Raw genomic sequence first — 17,880 nt, forward strand, 5'->3', positions numbered from 1 at the left:
AAGAAAAAGGAGCAGCGGTCAGTAAGACACCACTGCAGGCAGAATGCCAACATATGCAGGAGTGGTGGAGCAGATGGAGACCAGAGCCTGATTTAGCTGGCAAGGCCTCCTCACTGGAGGGCAAGGCCAGGAGAGTCCTCCCCTAGGGTTTGAAAAGCAACAGCAGCAGCAAAGCGTTGACAAGAAGACACAAAAAGAAAAGACTTCTTGTTGCTTTATCCACAGTGCTTGACTAAATTACAGATGGATTCTGGTATGTTCTAAATGAATAATGCTTTGCGGCTTAGAACATGTCAGTTCACTTGCTGTGCGGCAACCAGGAATGTTTCCCAGGCACAGCCCTACGATTTTTGCTGTGTGTCCACGTGACCTGGACACCATTGCCAGTACAGCCATGCCTCTCCCTCCACTTTGGCCTTTTTAACCAGAACTCCCCACGGCCCTTATGCCATGGCACCTACCTGCCTGTGAGGCAAGGGCACGCTCACAGTCTACACAGGACTCAACTGCTGGATATCTTTAACAGGCAGTCGGGTCCAGCTACCCCAGCCTCAGCAGGCCAGAGGCTTCCTTTCAGCTTTGGAACAAATCTCCTGCATGCTTACAGGATGTGCTGACACAGCAGTGACGGCTCAGTTTTGATAGAGAGGCAGCCTGTGTGCCCTCTTCCCTCACATCACCTCTGACAGGACTGCTTCTAAATAACCACGTACAATTCCGCTGTACGTACCACCTTACTGGAAACACAGTGACAAAAGGAAGGCAATTTAGAAGACAGCAAAGCCGCGGAATATAGTAAGAGTGCTATCAGGAAAGACAGAAGAGAGCTAAACATACCCAACTACACTGGTTTTATCTGGCGAGGGAAGAAAGAACAGTGTAGCAAAGTTTTTTAAACCACGGGAAGAGACAAGAAATAGAAGGCGGCGTAACCATAAAAAGTAACATATGGGCCAAGTGTCTGCTGGGACTGTTATCAGTCAAAGTTCCACCAGATCACAGCTCAGACGCTACCCTTACCATAAGACAAGCAGGAGCCTGATGGTAATAGGATGCGTGCGTGCTTGGGAACCTCTCCTGTCCAGCTGTGTCCCACAAGGCTGTAAGACACAAAAAACCAAGCTGAGAATGACACAACTTTCCCAGTTCTCTTTTCCTCACAACTTAAACCCAGGATGCAAAGCCCAGTCCATCTACTCAGGGTCACAAATTAGGTTTCACCACACTAATCCAAAACATTCCAGGGCTAAGAGATTATGCAAAACTAGGGAAAACCTTCTCTTAGCTAGGCTTAGCTAGGAGTTGTGCTGACACTGAACTTGGCTGTAAATGCAGTAACAAAAGAGAAGTCAGATGTGATTATCACTACGGCGTCCAGATCCAGTGTTCTGACACAGTTCAGCAATATCTTTCTTGTCTTCACTTGACCAACCTAATGACGTGATCCCCAGACAGATTATGCTATAGAAATAACTTAGGAACAATGAAAAACAGGCAGACATGAGAAACACCCAGAAAAGACTGAGCAAAAAATTACTGATCATGCCAGAAAGCTTGCTTACTTGCACTCCTTCTCTCAATGTTTATCTTTCGACTTCTTTTTCTTCTTGACCTTCTTGTATTTTTTTCATTCCTTGGACACCTATCTTTCAGCATTTCTTTTCTATTTCATTTCCGCTTCCTTCTGTGTGGGTGTCTTTTCTTTTGCCATGTCTTAGTTTTTCATTTTCCCAGGAAAGGTCCTCAAAATGTGAACGAGCTGACACAGGAGGAAGTGCATGCCTTTCACAAGAATATTTTTCAGATTGCTGCTGAGGTACTGAACAATGACGTAAGTTTGCTCTGTGCCTGCTGAAGTGATGCACATCTTCCTCTCTAGAGAGGGCGTTGTGAGGCCACCTGCTTTCGCAATGCTAATCCTTATGCGACCTGTTGTTGTAAGCCTGACTCCATTTGTCAAAGTCGTTATCACACTGAGAGGACTTTCTCTCTCTACCATCTCTATTCCATGAGAGGAATAATAATCATTGTAGTGTCTGCATTTGCCCCATCTCCGTGGTTCATCTTGATACTATCTTTCTCTGCTCCAAGTCCTCTCTCCTTTGCAATGATAATACCTATTCCTGTCTTGTTCTGTTCTTTCTCTGCTTCGGGATCTAGAACGAGAATATTTTCCCGAGCTTCTGACATTATTTGGACTGTTTCTTTCATTATGGGAAGAGCTGTACTTGCTTTCCTTGCGATAGTCCTGCTTATGACAATTCTGCTTCTTTCTTTCCACACTGCGAGAGTACCTCCTCTTGTGGGAATGATCATCTGCTCTGCTTCTGGTTTGCTTCTCCTTCTCCCTCTCTTCAGTGTCTGAGTTTTCTCTTTTCTTGCCGTCGTGGTTCTTGTCCATTTTTTGAGAGTTGTGTATTTTTTTCTTATCTTTTTTCCCTATGTTTATCTCCTTCCCATTTTTTATTACTCATATTACTCACAGTCCCTCATTTTCTCTAGAAAATGGACTCACCAAAACGTTATCCAGCTTTGTAATAGAAGAGTCATTAACAGGTGGTACCTCTACATAGCTATTAGAAATGTCCTTTGCATCCTGGCATTTATCTATAATATCTAGAGATGCAAGTTTGTTAGAAATACATTCACTGTCAGACTTTATAGAGGAAGTTTGCTCTGATTTCTCTTCGCTCTCAGGAGACCCTTTCATGTACAAAGGATTTTCTTTTGAAATTCGTTCAGGTTCTTTTGATCTTCTTTCTTTGTCTTTGTCTTTGTCTCTACTGTCTTCAGACTCACACCGCCCAAGGAATTCCCCTTCAGTGTCCAAGGATTTTTTTCCTGACTTTGTGCTGACCATTGATACTGGGATGCACATTATCAGCTTTTGTGATAATCCCTTCAGCAACTTCTTCTTTGGTAGAAATGGTTTCAGTAACGGTTTTGAGTAAGAAGATTCTCAACCTCACAGCTAAAGTTGAAAGGAATCTTCCTGGATTCTTCAGGGGCAAACAGTGCTTCCATCACTACAGTTTCTAGAAGAGCATCATTCTCAGAAGATTTCTGAGGCCCAGGGGCACTACGCAAGATAAAAACATGTTTTTCACCTGAAAAAGGCCATCTAAAAGATGAATGTTAGGAGTAAAATCCCCCTAGGTAAAAAAATTGGTGGCTACTGGAAAACTCTGAAAGACATTCCCTTTAGAAACCTAATGATGACACCTTCCTCAGCTCCAGGAGAAGGTGGGTTTTCTTCCTCTTGATTCTGCAAGTATTGCATTAAAAACCCCACACCCAACACATCTGTCTCCCTTCACTTGCTGCTCTGAATCACATCAACAGCCAAAGCCACTGGATTTGCTCTCCCCACAACTAGAAAAAAGTAAAGACATGGCTTTCCCTCTCTCTCCCAAATGGCAGAGCAGGTGGTGGGAACTTACATTCACACAGCCTAGGATGGAAAAAAGTGAGAGAGGAATAGAAAGAGTATTCCAGACAATGGGGAAAAAATGGAAGAACATTCTATGAAGAAACAAAAGTTTTCCAGGAGGCATCCACCTGTATTTAAGATCAGCATGATAAATGCTCAGTGCTGAGGTTTGCAACACTAGATGTACAGTGTGGAATTCTCTGGGCTGATTTAAATCTTTCTATTCAATAGTATTAGGAGACAGGTAAAACAGTGATAATCTTGTGTGAAACCTTGTTTTAGTCAGAGTGTTCTCATTTTACCTTATTTCCTCTGACAAGCTCTTCAACTGGCTCTACGCGAGAGATTCTAAGATTATTCCTTGAGGAGCCGGCAACAAAGCTATAGGCATCTACAATTAAAACATAGAAGTTAACAGACAGAAAAAAATACTCTCCTTACTAGAAAACTACTGTTTGCAATGTTTCTACATTGGAAGTTAAACCAGGTCACTTTGAGTTATATGCGCTATCCCCGTTTCACACATCACCCCACTCACCCCCCCAAATATACTTTATGAAACTTAGCAAGTATTATCTCAGAGGAACTTCTCTTAAGGTGACGTGTTCTCATATGTCAGCTCAGCTCTGCAAATTCTAGTGGGATAATAGCACAAGGTGTTGTGATGACATTTGCTGCTGCGTGTTTTCTCGGTATTTCACATCAATTAGGAACATTATAATGCTCCTGAACACCGAATACATCCCAGGAGAGAAACTCCAGATGCAACAAACATAACTCACCATTTCAAGCAATCCGTTTGTTCTAGAAAAGAAAATCTCAGAAGGTTTAACAGGTTGGACTTGGCAAGTGGAATCATCACATCTCAAGTCCATTTTCTTTAGATTCATGATCCAAACTTCTACTTAAATTGTCTCAAGAGCATAGTCTTCAGTGCTTTAGGAAGCTGAGTTGGAAGTATAAAGTAATGAAGAAGCACGGCTGCACAATTTAGGATTAGCCACTCTTTGAATAACTCTGGCTGTAGCATGAGGGCTGTGAAGAAAGCTGCAGTGCGGAAGGAAAAAAACCCCTCAGATGCTAAAAAAACAACAAAAAACCCCCACATCAAAACCAAAACCCACTATCAATTTGGTGCCATTATCTGCCCCCCTCAAATTACCTTAATCGTATGAGGAGAAAGGCGTGCTCCCAGAAATGCAGCCTGCTCACTATTAGCCCACGGCTGACCAAGCAATGAACAGGGGTAAGACGGAGCTGGTAAGTAAGAAGCACGTTCTCCGAGCGTCAAATCACAGTGCCTGGGGAAAAGAGCAGGGATCTTAGTTTAGAGTTTTTCTTTCAGCCTATTCTTGGACTAAACCCCATCCTATAATTTTATAGGAACAGTTCATATGACACACAAGACATATACGGAAGACTTAGCCAAAACTGAAAATTAGATAATGGTCTTCCTACAATGACTATCCTTTTCAGAGCCATAACTCACCCTTACACCATCTATGGCCTTAATTTCTCCTCTTTTCTAAATTAGCCACCTACAGAGAGCAAATCTATAGCAATGTACACAAGCGCAGCAGCTGAAGCCCAAGCAATGAAAGATAATAACGGCACGGGCAATTTCAGGTTTGACAGAACCGAATTATACAAGTAGTAATCTCCTCCTAGGACAGAAAGAAAAACACTTGAAAGGAAGAAAAAGATCAGTAACAGGAAAGTAAATATATTCTCAACACATTTAGTATTTGTTATTACCTGATATAAAAAAGTACAGAAGCCTGCTGATTGAGAACTGCTTTGATACCAGAAAGGTCTACCGAGGCATCGTTCATTCCATACCAAAGTCCGTTACTGGCCTGCAAATAGAGACAATGATTCCTTTAGATGAACTGCATGGCTTCCAAATGGCATCACAGTTAGAACACTACAGAACAAAACACAGCAAAACAAATCAGACAAAACATAGAATGCAACCTTTTCCCCTAAAAACAGTGGTTACCAGTAAGGTTTGAATTTCTTTGTCAGCACAGATTTTACCCTGTTAGAAATCAAGCTGATAGCTGCCTTTATGAAGCAGAGAGAGTGTCCTGTGGTACAGCTGAAACCCCTCTGTACAAGAACTGCATATCAAGCATAGATGAGTGGTTCTCCAGCTGATTGGGACATACATACATGCTTGAAGATCCAGGACATTTTACATTCTAAAGAGAGACCAAGAAGATTCAAAAATTATCCTGAAACACTCCATGGAATGGCCTGAGAAAAACACTTCTAAAAACACAGACTAGGATTATATGAATATATTTTTTGATTCATTTAAAACTACCTGTTCTCATAAACAACATCTAATAACTTAAGTTGCAGAGAAATGTTTTCTGCAGAATTAGCTCTTTAAGAGTCAGGTATGTTCTTATGGCCACACAGGGACTTTATCATACCTTGTCGATCTTTCCACCTGTAAAATTTACAAATCTCCTCAGTGCTATTGGGAGAATCTTGGGAGAACGATGTATCGTATACCTCTTTGATACAGCAACCATCTTTTTACACTTTAAAAACAAGCACAGACAAATGTTTAAAAGCATATTTCCCCACCACCACCCCAAAGTCAAACAAGGTTTCATCTCTTCACACACGCTTATGCTATTTGAGTGATAGTTACCTGCATAATAGGTTTTTTCTTTTCAGAAATCCATACACTGCATTTCAGGTTTGTGAATCCAGAGAAGGTAGCAGGATATAAGAGGACAGCTCTACAGAACAAAGAAGAAAGGATTTAGAACATTATCTTTTCATAGCCAAACAAATGTCTGGACATGCATCTTTGTTACGCCAAAAAGGTCAGGCTTCCCAACAACTCGGCACGAAGCAGGACCAGGAATCTCTCACTACAGCACATCACCAGAACGTCAGGCAAGGGCACCATTTCTTGTTATACCAAAGCGGCGGCTATTTTGAACACATGTCCTGGATACACTCCTTCAGCTTTCTGCTAGAATGCAAATCTTAAAAGTGCAACAAGAGAGTCTGGGTCCTCAGGACTAGAAACTGCAAATAATTTCCAAAATGGATCATAGATCAATGTAAAAAATATAGTGGAAGGAAACAGGCATTCTGCAGGAGGGAGACATTGGACAGTAATAAGTCTTCATGTACTGAGTTGCCTGGAAAGACACCGAAACCATCTGCACCCCTTCGTAACAGAATTGTTGCACTGCGCACTCAAAGGGAGGGCCTGCAGAGTGAGCTGTGAAATTCAACCGCTAGCACAGACAAAGACTGGAACACGTCAGTTCACACCATCAAGAAAAACACTGTTGAGAGTTAACAAATAGAAAGAATTAAATAGTCTCTTTCAAATTCTGATGTCAAAATGCAAGGCACATAATTCCAAACTGATGGGGAAGTAATACCAGCTTCCATACGAGCAATGGAAAAGATACTGTACATATGCTAAACCTTTCTCTTTAAACTCACAAAAAGACTGAAACTTCTGGGTTTATGTGTGACTCAACTGATCACAGCCCACATTAATGAAGGAACGTGCAATCCAGATGTGAGGTGCTTATCAGAGTTATCTTATTCTTCCTCCGCCAGAATCTGTAAACTATGAGAATCCGTCATACGTTACACGGTGCTTGCTAGGATACACAGGCTGAAATGAACCTGGGATTAAACTGTTGTAATAGCCTATTGGATGCTCTTTATGCAGCATCTGCATTCAAATGTACTAATTAACTTCTAGTTTTCCAACAACAAAAAGCAGGTATTCCTGTAGAATAAAGTGCCGGAAAATGAGAAGCAGTTCACTGATGGGTCCTGTCGTCTTGTGGGCAAGCATCGGAGGTGGAAAGCTGCTGCACGGAGTCCTATACGACAAGTCAAGAAACTGCTGAAGGCATGGAGTCGAGTCAGTTTGCAGAGGTGAAAGCCATCCAGCTGGCTTCAGATATTGCTGAAGGAGAAATGTGGCCAGTGCTTTATCTCTGTACTGACCATGGGTGGTGGCAAATGCCCTGTGGGGTGGTTGCAGCAATGGAAGCAGAGCAACTGGCAGCGCAGGGGCAAACCCACCTGCAAAATCTGGTGCTGGAACAGCAGAGCATCCACAGCAGACAAGTTGTCTTCTCTAAGGTCGACCTCTGTCTGCTCTAAGCACATAGTGGGCATCACCTTCAGGTCCATTTTCAAAAACCAAAGCAGCCTTGAGTGCACTCTGCTCAGGTGCTGGAGCCTACAGAAGCTTTTCTAGGAAGGGGTCATGAGCCTGTATGGTCGGGCTCTCCCTCATCCCTGCACAGGGACCCTGGATGTGTGGAAGAAGGGTGTTCCAGGGTTGGGATCTGGACCCAGGGGCTGCCAAGAGCACTGGATGGGCTTTCTGGGCAATCATCTCACCATCCTAGAAAGCAGCAGCTTTATGATTTAATTACAAAGTGAGCCTTACCCTGCCACTAGATATTTACATACATATTATCCTTATTCACATAAACCACTGACCAAGCCTGAGACTAAGATTGGACCCAGCCGCACCTCCACTCCTCTCTGAAAAGGAGTTTAGAAAGCAAGCGGGTCTGTTCTGAACCTCGGGACTCAACGGGAGGGTCCCCCTTATCCCCTGCACACACAATCTCTCTGTGAATCATTCCAGCTCAGTGTAACTCAATTTCCCTTTATGCACTTCTTCCATCTAGTAATAGAGTGAACCTTGCCATCTTCGAATCTGTAACTAAAGTCACTCTTTTGATCAGTTTTGTCTGATCACTTTGTTAATCACTGAGGACTGAGTGTTATTAAAATATCACAGTCAAATCCTGCCATTTGCCACAAGTGAATTCTCAACTGCTACTAAATCAAACTGTGTAAAGTCACTCTTTCATAACAAATTAACATAATCAGCAGGATTCACAAACCTGCGTTCGCGACAGTTTGGCGTAGTCGGCAGGATGGTAAGCAGTAGCTCTGATTACTTAAAAACAAAGGGAGTAAGTCCGAGTCCCAGATTCTCAGAAGAATGGGCTTGTGATAACTGGCATGATAGGGAAGCTGTGGAAGAACAGCTAAAAGTTACCAGGGGAAATATTAAAAATGGGAAAGGAAAGGGAGTCATTTGCAAAATGCTAGGCACCTGCTTAGAAGCTGCCTGCAAAGACTGAGAAAGGTTTCATAGAAGGGAGCAGGATCTAAAGGACGAACTAGAAGGCAGGAAGGCAGCGGAATTAATACTGTCCCTACAAATTGAACAACTACAGAAACAGATACAGAAAGAAAAGAAGGAAAACCAAAAATTGGCAGAGAAGGTTGAGATGATGCTTGTGCAAGCTCCCAATCCCCTTGACATTGTACAAATTAGGAAATTAATTGTATCCCCTGAAGAATGGGATGGAAACATCTGCGCTGACCCCGATGATAACAAAACGGTGTAAGACGATGATTCTTTATCTCCTCCAAATCCCCCTACATATGTAGCGAGGCCCATTATAAAAACAGAAGAAACTACTGGGCCTCGGGGTGGAGCAGGAAATAACCCCATGTGATCCAATCCAAATGGCTGACCTACAAGAACGCTATGGCCCTAAGCCAGGCAAAACTGAAACTGAGTATTTCTGGAGAGAACGTTTAACTGGCGGAGATAGAATTTTACTAAACGGCGAGGAAACCAATGGATTCTGGGGCCCTGGTCTCTTTTCAAATGCTGCCTCCAGGCCTCCAGATGATCCCCACTCCATAACCAGCAGAGTGGCATACTGGGCCGATAGAATGGATATAGGGGAGAGAGGAGAACCTCTAGTAATGCCTATTAAATCCCTACATGAACTTTCCACAGCTATTACAAAAGCTGCCGGTATCCAGGCCATGCATGATCGCAGCCCTCTTGACGTTCCCATATCAGCAATCGTGGATCATGAGATGCTAAAGCCATTAAATAAGGGAGCCCCTGCTATGCTCAAACCCTACCTCGTTGCAAAACGAGATGAAATTAGGAGGGACGCAGAGTTCAGTGCCCTGTTAGACATGAGGGAGGTTGCCAACAAACAGGAAGGGGCCCTAGTGCGCAGACATCTCCCCACATGGGCAACACTGATGCACAACATCATCAATCATGGACGAGAAATGGGATGGGGTAATCCATCTGTTGAAACCCAAAATCCTAGTGATAACATCAGACAAATTAAACAAACACCCCAAAAGAGTTCCCAGGAACCCAAATCCATTAATCGTCAACCTAGGGGTCAGAGGTGGAGAGAACTATAGAATCAAGCACTGACATTAGGCATTCCGAGAGCTGTAATTCAGAAACAACCTGCCAGCATTATCCAAGATCTAATTCATGCAGTTCAAAGACACCATCGGAGAGAAAACATTTCCAACACTCAGATACCATCACCAGCTCCGAGAGGGGGTGAAGACCCTTTCCTTCCCCAAAATCCAAGATCAAAAAACAAGTAGTGCCTGGACGACAATTGGGTCTGTCCATCTGGCAAGTGGACTCCTATCAATGGATAGATAATAATGGCCTATATATTTTAATCCCAGTTCGCCCTCAAAAACAATTCATCAAATTCCTAATAGACACCAGTGCACAAAATTCAATATTGACACAACAAGATGCTGAGAAGCTGAGTATATGACCCAGATGGCAAAGAGTTAAAATTACTGGAGTGAACGGAGAAAGTGCTGTTTGTCAGACTGCAACGGTTCATTTATGGCTCCCGGGTGACAAACGCATGCTGTCTACCCATTTGCAGTGAAAAATCTTAATGAAAGAATTTTGGGCTTTGATGTTTTGAATGGCCGAACCTGGTGCCTCCCAGACGGTGGGATGTGGTGCTTTCGTTCAAATATTAATCCTAACCTGATAAAGATCAGGAGCCTACAGTGCGTTTACTCCGTGCAGCCCCTGCACTCCCTAATTCAGAAGTTACTAACGTACCACAATACCCAGTTTCTGCTGAAGCTATTGATAACAGTGGTATAAAACACAGAATCACTACTAGGTGGATTTATCCTGTATCATTAAAGAGGGAACCCGCTTGGACTCTCCCCGCTGAAACAGGGGTTTTTTCTCTTCCCTCTCTTTTGCAGCACCCCGCAGGATGGCGAACGGAAACGCTGTGTTCATGTTACTATTCCAAACCCTAGCAACGCTGCTCCTCTTAGCCTGTGAGCAAAGATCTATCACCTACCCCCACCGGAACTGTTGAAGGCTAACTCTGAAAAAAACCAAAACAAAATACAAAGTAAAACAAAAGAAAACAAGGTCTACGTCACTTCGCATTTTGAACCATTTTAAATTGGTACAAAACTGAACCTTTGTAAACGGAGCAGCATTTGTAGTGCTTCATATATAAAACAATGCCTATTTTTAAGATTCATTACATATCTATGTAGGTAGGCTTGCTGGAAAAGCTGGGTCTGTTGTAGACCAAATGCTACAAATTAAAGATTTGTGGCTTACCTGCTTCATTTCCACATTTTCTTGGAAAATGGTTCTAGCAAGATTTTAAAGATAAAATGTAAATACTGTACAGATATGGACTGATAGAAGTATTACTCGGTGCACACAAGTGATTTGCAAGACAAATACTCTGGATCAATCATTGTTAAAAATGGGATGTTCTATGTAAATCCACTGCAGTATTCATGTTTTCATTTGTCATGGAGACCTGTGGCTTAAATCTGGTGATTTTCTCAAAAATAGGGTGAAACTGTACTATTGTATAGCTCCTCATTTACCAAGAACACATGGGAGGCAATTGCTCTTTTTTTTTTTTTTTTTTTAAGTGATTAAATTTTACAACATGTGTTATAACTGCTCTTGTAAGTAAAAGGCCCCTGTTCCCTGCCTTTACACACACTAGTTTATATTATCAGGGTTAAATTTTCAGACAGAAAAAACCTTCAACTGCAACATAGATTGTTTCAGTGAAGTATGCTACAACTGTGAGTTTTATTCCATTAAGAGCTCGTTTCCCTCGAGAGTCACCCTAAATTAAGGAGGTATTTTGTTCCTGTTCCATGCAAGTCCCCTTCCATGAGTTTCAGTGAAATGTAAAGGGGGGGGGGTTGCGGGTGAAAGCGGATCTCTGCTCCTCAGGTAGATTAATTAGACCTCCCCCAGTTAGAAACAGCTGACACTGCTGCAGCTGCCCAGTCTGCTTCTCCACAGCTCTAATCTGAAGCTGTCACAAACTGCCCTCCCTCCATTTACTGCTTAGTAGCTACTTGGGGCAGTTGTTGCTTCTGCAGCTCTTCATCGGGGTGCAGCAGTCAACATTTAAACTCCTTTGATACTTTTAGGCCAGGGTTATTCATCAGACAAAAGACAAGACACCAAATCTTGGAGCCAAAGGACAAAAGAGGGAAAAAAGCCAGATACAGGAAAGCTATGTGGTTTCTTGGTCATGTTACTTTATGTCACCTCACATAACTGTTGCCATAGGAACATTAGGCAGGGGACACTTACCCTTTGGCTTTAGGGTGTTCTCCAGGTACCAAAATATTCCTTGCACTATTTAGTAAAACATTAACCTTGCTCCTTTTTGTCATGGTGTCACACACAGGAAAAAGCTACTGCTGAGCTTCCAACCTGCTGCTGGTTTTGGAAGCTTTTAACGTCCAAGGAGAAAGCCGTCTGCGTTCTTGCCTAGGCAGCTGAAGTCCCCAGTTACTTATCTTCCCTGGGTCACGCCGACAGCATCTTCTCACCCACCACTGAACGGAAGAGCTGATTTCAGGAGTATCAAACCCACTCTATACTATATAAATTTTACATGCTATATATATTTACAGTGGGGCAAGTGCTTTTTATCCTTAAAAACAAAAACCAAAACTTTAGACATCTCTGAACAACACAGCTTGTATCAACCAGGCAGATTATTCAGATGAACTGTATTTAATACAGGTTCCCCACTCACCTCCTGATGCAGGACCAGTGAAGAAGTCGTCCATCACGGTTTGACAGCATTTAATAATAAAAATAGAAATCACAGCATGAACTTGTCTGTAACTAGACACTTTAGAGAGGCAAAACAGACAACCCAGACTTAAGACAAGTGACAGCATATTAAGAAAATGTAATAAAAACATATGGAAGAGTAGACAAATAGTCTTGAGACATTCAGAACTGCATATCCCGTGTTTCACAAGTATTCCCTGACCTGATCCTCTTCCACCAAGGGTCCCTCTTCCTTGCTCCCGCCTTTCCACCTACTCTCTGGGACCTGGCACTCCTGAAGGCTGCTCTTGCTAGTAAAGGCTGAGCCAGACAAGGCATTCAGTACCTCCGCTTTTTGCACGTCTGTGGAACCAGGTCCCCTGTCTCGTTGAGCAAGGGGCCCACAGTTTCCCTCGGCTGCTTTTTGTCTCCTGCGTACTTAAGAAGCTCTCCTGGCTATCTTTGACATCCCTGCCCAGATTCAATTCCATCTGGGCTTTGGCTTTCCTGACTTGGTCCCTGGATGCTCGGACAATGTTTCCATCTTTCTCCCAGGACTCCTGGCCTTGTTTCCACCCTCTGTAAGCTTCGTCTTGCATACAATCATGGAATCAGAATCATTTAGGTTGGCAAAGACCCTTAAGATCATTGAGTGCAACTGTTAACCTAGCACTGCCAAGGCACCACTAAAGCAGGTCCCTAAGCGCCACCTCTACATGGCTTTTAGATACCTCCAGCGATGGGAGGAGATGGATGAGGAGAAACTGGAGGAAAACATGAAGGAGGAGGAGGAGGAGAAGGAGGAACACAAGAAGGAAGATGAGGATAAGGAGGATGAAAAGATAGGACAAGGATGAAAAGGAACAATGAGGAGGAGAAAGATGAGAAATGAGCAAGAGGAGGAAGAAGAGGAGGTGGAGGAGGAACAGGAGGAGAAGAAATAGGAAAAGGAAGAGGCGTAAGAAGAGGAAGAGCAGGATGAGAAAAAGGAGAAGAAAGAAAGGAGGATGGCGACAGGAGGATAAGGGGGAAGAGGAAGAAGGAAAGGAAGAGGAGGAATAAGAGGAATAAAATTAAGAAGAGTAGGAGGAGAAGGAAGAAGAGGAAGAACAGGATGATGAAGAGGAGGAAGAAAAAGAGGAATATGAGGTAGGAGAAGAAGAGGAGGAGGAAGGAGGAAGGAGAAGGAAGATGAGGAAGTAGAAGAAGAGGAGAAGCTGGAAAAAGAACAGAAGGAACAGCAGGAGGAGGGTAAGACCAGGAGAGTAAACAGAACAACAGAGTAAGAGGAAGCAGAGGAAGAAAAACAGAAGGGAATAGGAGGAGGATGAGTTGGAGGAGGAGGAGGAGAAGGAGGGGTATCAGGAGAAGGACTATGAAGAACAAGAAGACGAGGAAGACAATGAACATGCAGAGGATAAACATGCAGAGGCATATGAGGAGACAGAGGAGAAAGAGAAGGAGAACGAGGAAGAGGAAGAAGAGGTGGAGGATGACAAGGAGGCTGAAGAACAGGAGTCAGAGGAAGAACAAGAGGAGAAGGAAGAACAGCAAGAAGAGGAAGAGGAGGAGGAGAAGGAAGAGAAGGAGGAGGAGGGAGGAGGAGGAAGAACGGGAGGAGGAACAGCAGTAGGAGGAACAACAGGAGGAGGAAGAACAAGACGAAGAGCAACAACAGGAGGAGGAAGAACAACAGCAGGAGGAGGACGACGACTATGACAAAAAACCAGACGAGGAGGAGCAGGAGGAGAAGGAAAAGGAGGAGGAAGAACAGGGAAGAGGAGGAGGAGGAAACACCTCCAAATTCACTCTAGAGCGTCAGCACATCAAAGTTCTTGGATGGAGCACCTGCTGCATCCATTTGTCCATGGGGATCCACTAAATCCAAGCTTACTGGTGAAGCCACTACTCACAGGAGTTGCTCCACATCATGGCCATCACTCCTCTCGGGAACAGATGGGAAAGCTCTGCATGACAAAGGCTGTCAGGACGTGCTCCAGAAGCAGAAGACCACTGCAAGAAGATCCCCGTCACCTAATCGCACAGAAATAATTCCAGCTCAGTGAAACAATTATTGAAAATGAAACACACAGAACAGCATCCACCATCAAAACTCTTTCAGTCATAGTTTTAACTGCCACAGAGCTGCAGGCTGGCGACCTTACCATCACCGTCACAGGACCCCAAAAGAAATGCTAACTGGCAAACAGTAACTCTGCCCACAGCCCGTATCTCTCCAGCCTTCAGAGGCAGAATAGCTCAGCCCACAGCTCTGCAGGTACAGACCAGCCCAGGCTTACAGCCTGTGTCTGCCTACTCCATCATCTGCCCAGAAAGTCAAATCAGCGGCTCCCGTCACGCAGCTCCCCCTGCCCAGGGCTGGGGCTGGCAGCACAGACAGGCCTGCATTTTGGGAAAGCCTTGGGGCCCAGAGCAATTCCCGGGCAGCTCCCTCCCGGCAGCTCCCTCCCCGGGCAGGCCCAGCCCCCAGCAGAGCCCTGAGGGAGGGCAGGGCTGTGCACAGCCCTTGCGCTGCTGAGAGAACAGCCCCAGGGCCATGGCCCTTCTCGCAGGCCGTCTCTCCGCAGGCCCAGTGTCCCGGCGGGCTGAGGAGCCGCTGCGGGCTGGGGGGCAGCGGGCGCAGGGCAGCCCTGGGAGGAGAGGCGCGGGCTGCCTGTGCCCGCCTGGCAACAGCCACGCCATTGGCCACAGCTGAGCCAATGAGCGGAGCCGGAGGCGGCCTGTCAGTCCCAGGCAGCCTGGGGCGGGGCCGGAGGGGGCAGAGGCCGAGCAGCCTGAGGGGAAATGGGGGGGGGGGGAGCGGGGAGCTGCGGGGGTGGGAGGAGGAGGAGGAGGAGGAGGAGGAGGAGGAGGAGGAGGAGGAGGAGGAGGAGAAGAAGGAGAAGGAGAAGGAGAAAGAGGAGGAGAAGGAGAAGGAGAAGGAGAAGGAGAAGGAGAAGGAGAAGGAGAAGGAGAAGGAGAAGGAGAAGGAGAAGGAGAAGGAGGTATCTCCCCGTGCGGGTGGGCCTGGGGTCAGGGACCTGGAGACCTCAGTGCCCTGGGCCCCAGCATGGCCCAGCTCCCCAGCCCAGCCCCGAGTGCTCAGCCCCAGGGCCAAGGCCACAGGCAGGGTCCGAGCGGCTCCTGCTGCTGCCCCGAGGGTCGCCAGCCCGCGCCCTGAGAGCTGGAGGTGGGTGTCTGATGTGCGCAGGGCAGGGGAAGGCGGAGTGGCCTCCTCTCCAAGAGACGGCTGCAGGCTGTGGAGCGGGCGTGCTGTGGTGGGGACAGAGCAGGTGCCTTTGCTGTCCCCAGGCCTGCACGTGGGTCTCGTGCTCATGGTCGGCCCCACCTCTGTTGACAGCCTTTGATAAAGAAATGTGCTGCCTGCAAAAGGCCTGCCCTTGGGCCTAATCCTGCACCCTAATATTGGCATCACCTTGCAGAGTGGCCAGGAGTGGGGAGAAGAGCCCAGCTGGGAGGAAAACAATCGCCCAGCTTTGGGTATTTTCTTGGTTTGCTTGTTATACTACTATTTAGGCTCTAAATACAACCTGCAAGGAAGAAGGTAGCAGGCGTACCAGGCTGGCCACATTTCAAGCCTGAATCCATTCAACAGCCGCACAAACCACCGCTCACTCCCGCTGTGCACGCTCCACCGCCTGCCTGCAGGTACAGGCAGCCGCCCTGTTTCTTGAGTGCTCCCCAGGAGCGGCACCATCAGCCATCTCAAAAAACTCTCCTGCCTGCAAAACCTTGAGCAGGGGTTAATGGGGGACAATTTCTCCTCTCTTCAGGCCTGCTGGTTAAAGACTCGTCCATGGAGAGATGGCTCAGGACCACGGCAGGGCCAGCGGCGCTGCTTTCTGGATGCCATGGTGGCGATGGGCAGAGGGACCGGTTGTCAAATCCCAGGTCTGGGTACCCGTGTGGGGTGTGAGGGTCCCCCCTGCCTGGCTTTTCCCAGCAAAGTCGCAGCCGGTGCTGTCCCCGTGCTGCAGCCCCGGGGCCAAGGCTGAAGGAGCCGGGCATTTCTGTGGGTGCTGCACCCTGCCGGGCCCCAGCGCTGTCCGCCTTGGGCTTCCGCCGCTGTTCTTTCCAGCTCTGCTTTCTGCCAGGGCCGGGGCACCGCAGAATGTCTTGCCTGCTCCCCACAGCCGTCCTGACCCACGTCTGCAGCTTGTACGCTGTGTCCACAGCACCCAGCGTGTGATTTGGGGGTGGCAGGTCTCTCTTGTGGCACCCTGGGAACGGGGACAAAGCAAACGCCATCGCTCTCTTTTGCTCTTTGTCCCCAGGGTGAGCAAGCGGAGATGTCCCATGTGCTGGAGAGCGTCCTGCAGGGAGGTGACAGCGGATTGCAGAGCAGCGCTGAGACCCGCCTGACAGCCAAGGCGTGCGGTGGCCGCAGAGCAGCCCAGGTGAGCTGGTTCTCTTGGAGGCCCCCAGAGCAGCCACGGCTGCCCCGAGGGGTCTTGCGGGGAGGACGGGGTCATCTGCCTGGTGGCTGTGGCACAGAAACGATGAGCTGAAGCCCCGTGGTCATGGCTGGCCGGGTCAAAGTCTCTGAGTGCCTCAGCCATTCTCCCCAGGAGTGTTTAAGCTGGGCACTTTTCCAGGGTTTGAAGACGGATGGTGGTGATGTCCTGTTGGCTCCGTCTCACTCCCACTTCAAAGTTGTGATGTCCAAGATCCGGGGCCACATGAAGGCCCTGGTGGAAATCTCCAGGGAGTTTGTGATGCATTTTCTGGTATTGTAGGGCTACAATGTGCTAGGGTTATGGGGTGACAGGGTTATGGTATGCCAGAGTTTAAGCGAGTTACAATTAAAGCTTGTTTCTGTTATGGAGAGAATCTAGGTTTGTTGGCCCTTGACTATTTCAGGGTGAACTGAGCAGTCAGGATCCAAAGTCTGTTCTGTGTAAGGCAATCGGGTGGCAATGTGCGGTTGGAGCCCTTTGATTTCAGTGCTGTCCTTTAGTCGGAATGTTGCAGTGTTTTTGCTGAGGCATAAAAATTAAAGGGATAAAGCAGATCATCCTCACCCACACACACACCTTCCCCCCAGCTCCAGGTGAACAGCCAAAATCTCTGGGGGTACGTTGTTTTATGAAACGTGTATCAGATATCCAGCATCAGGGGAGCTGTGTACAGCGAATGGCTGCAGGTGCCTGGGGCTTGGCTGGTGTCACCTGGAAGGGAAAGGGAACAAAGGTGACCGTGGGGACTTGTTACCAAGTACGTTTATTTGTAATTTCTCATTGTACGTTGCTGTATGTGTGCCTTGCAACATTTAGCTCGCAGTACTTCCTCCTCTCCTCCCCCTCTTCCTCCTCCCGACTGTCTTCCTCCACCTCCTGTTCCTACTCCTCTTCATTGTCATCCTTTTACCCTTCTTTTCCTCCTTCTCTCTGTCCTCCTGTTTGTTGTTGCTGTAGTTGTCCTCATCCTCCTCCTCTTCCCCCCCTTCCTCCCACTTCTCCACAACTTCATCCTAATCCTCCTTCTCCTGTTA

The sequence above is a fragment of the Pelecanus crispus genome, chromosome 23, assembly GCF_030463565.1.
Source record: "Pelecanus crispus isolate bPelCri1 chromosome 23, bPelCri1.pri, whole genome shotgun sequence".
Classification (NCBI taxonomy): Eukaryota; Metazoa; Chordata; class Aves; order Pelecaniformes; family Pelecanidae; genus Pelecanus; species Pelecanus crispus.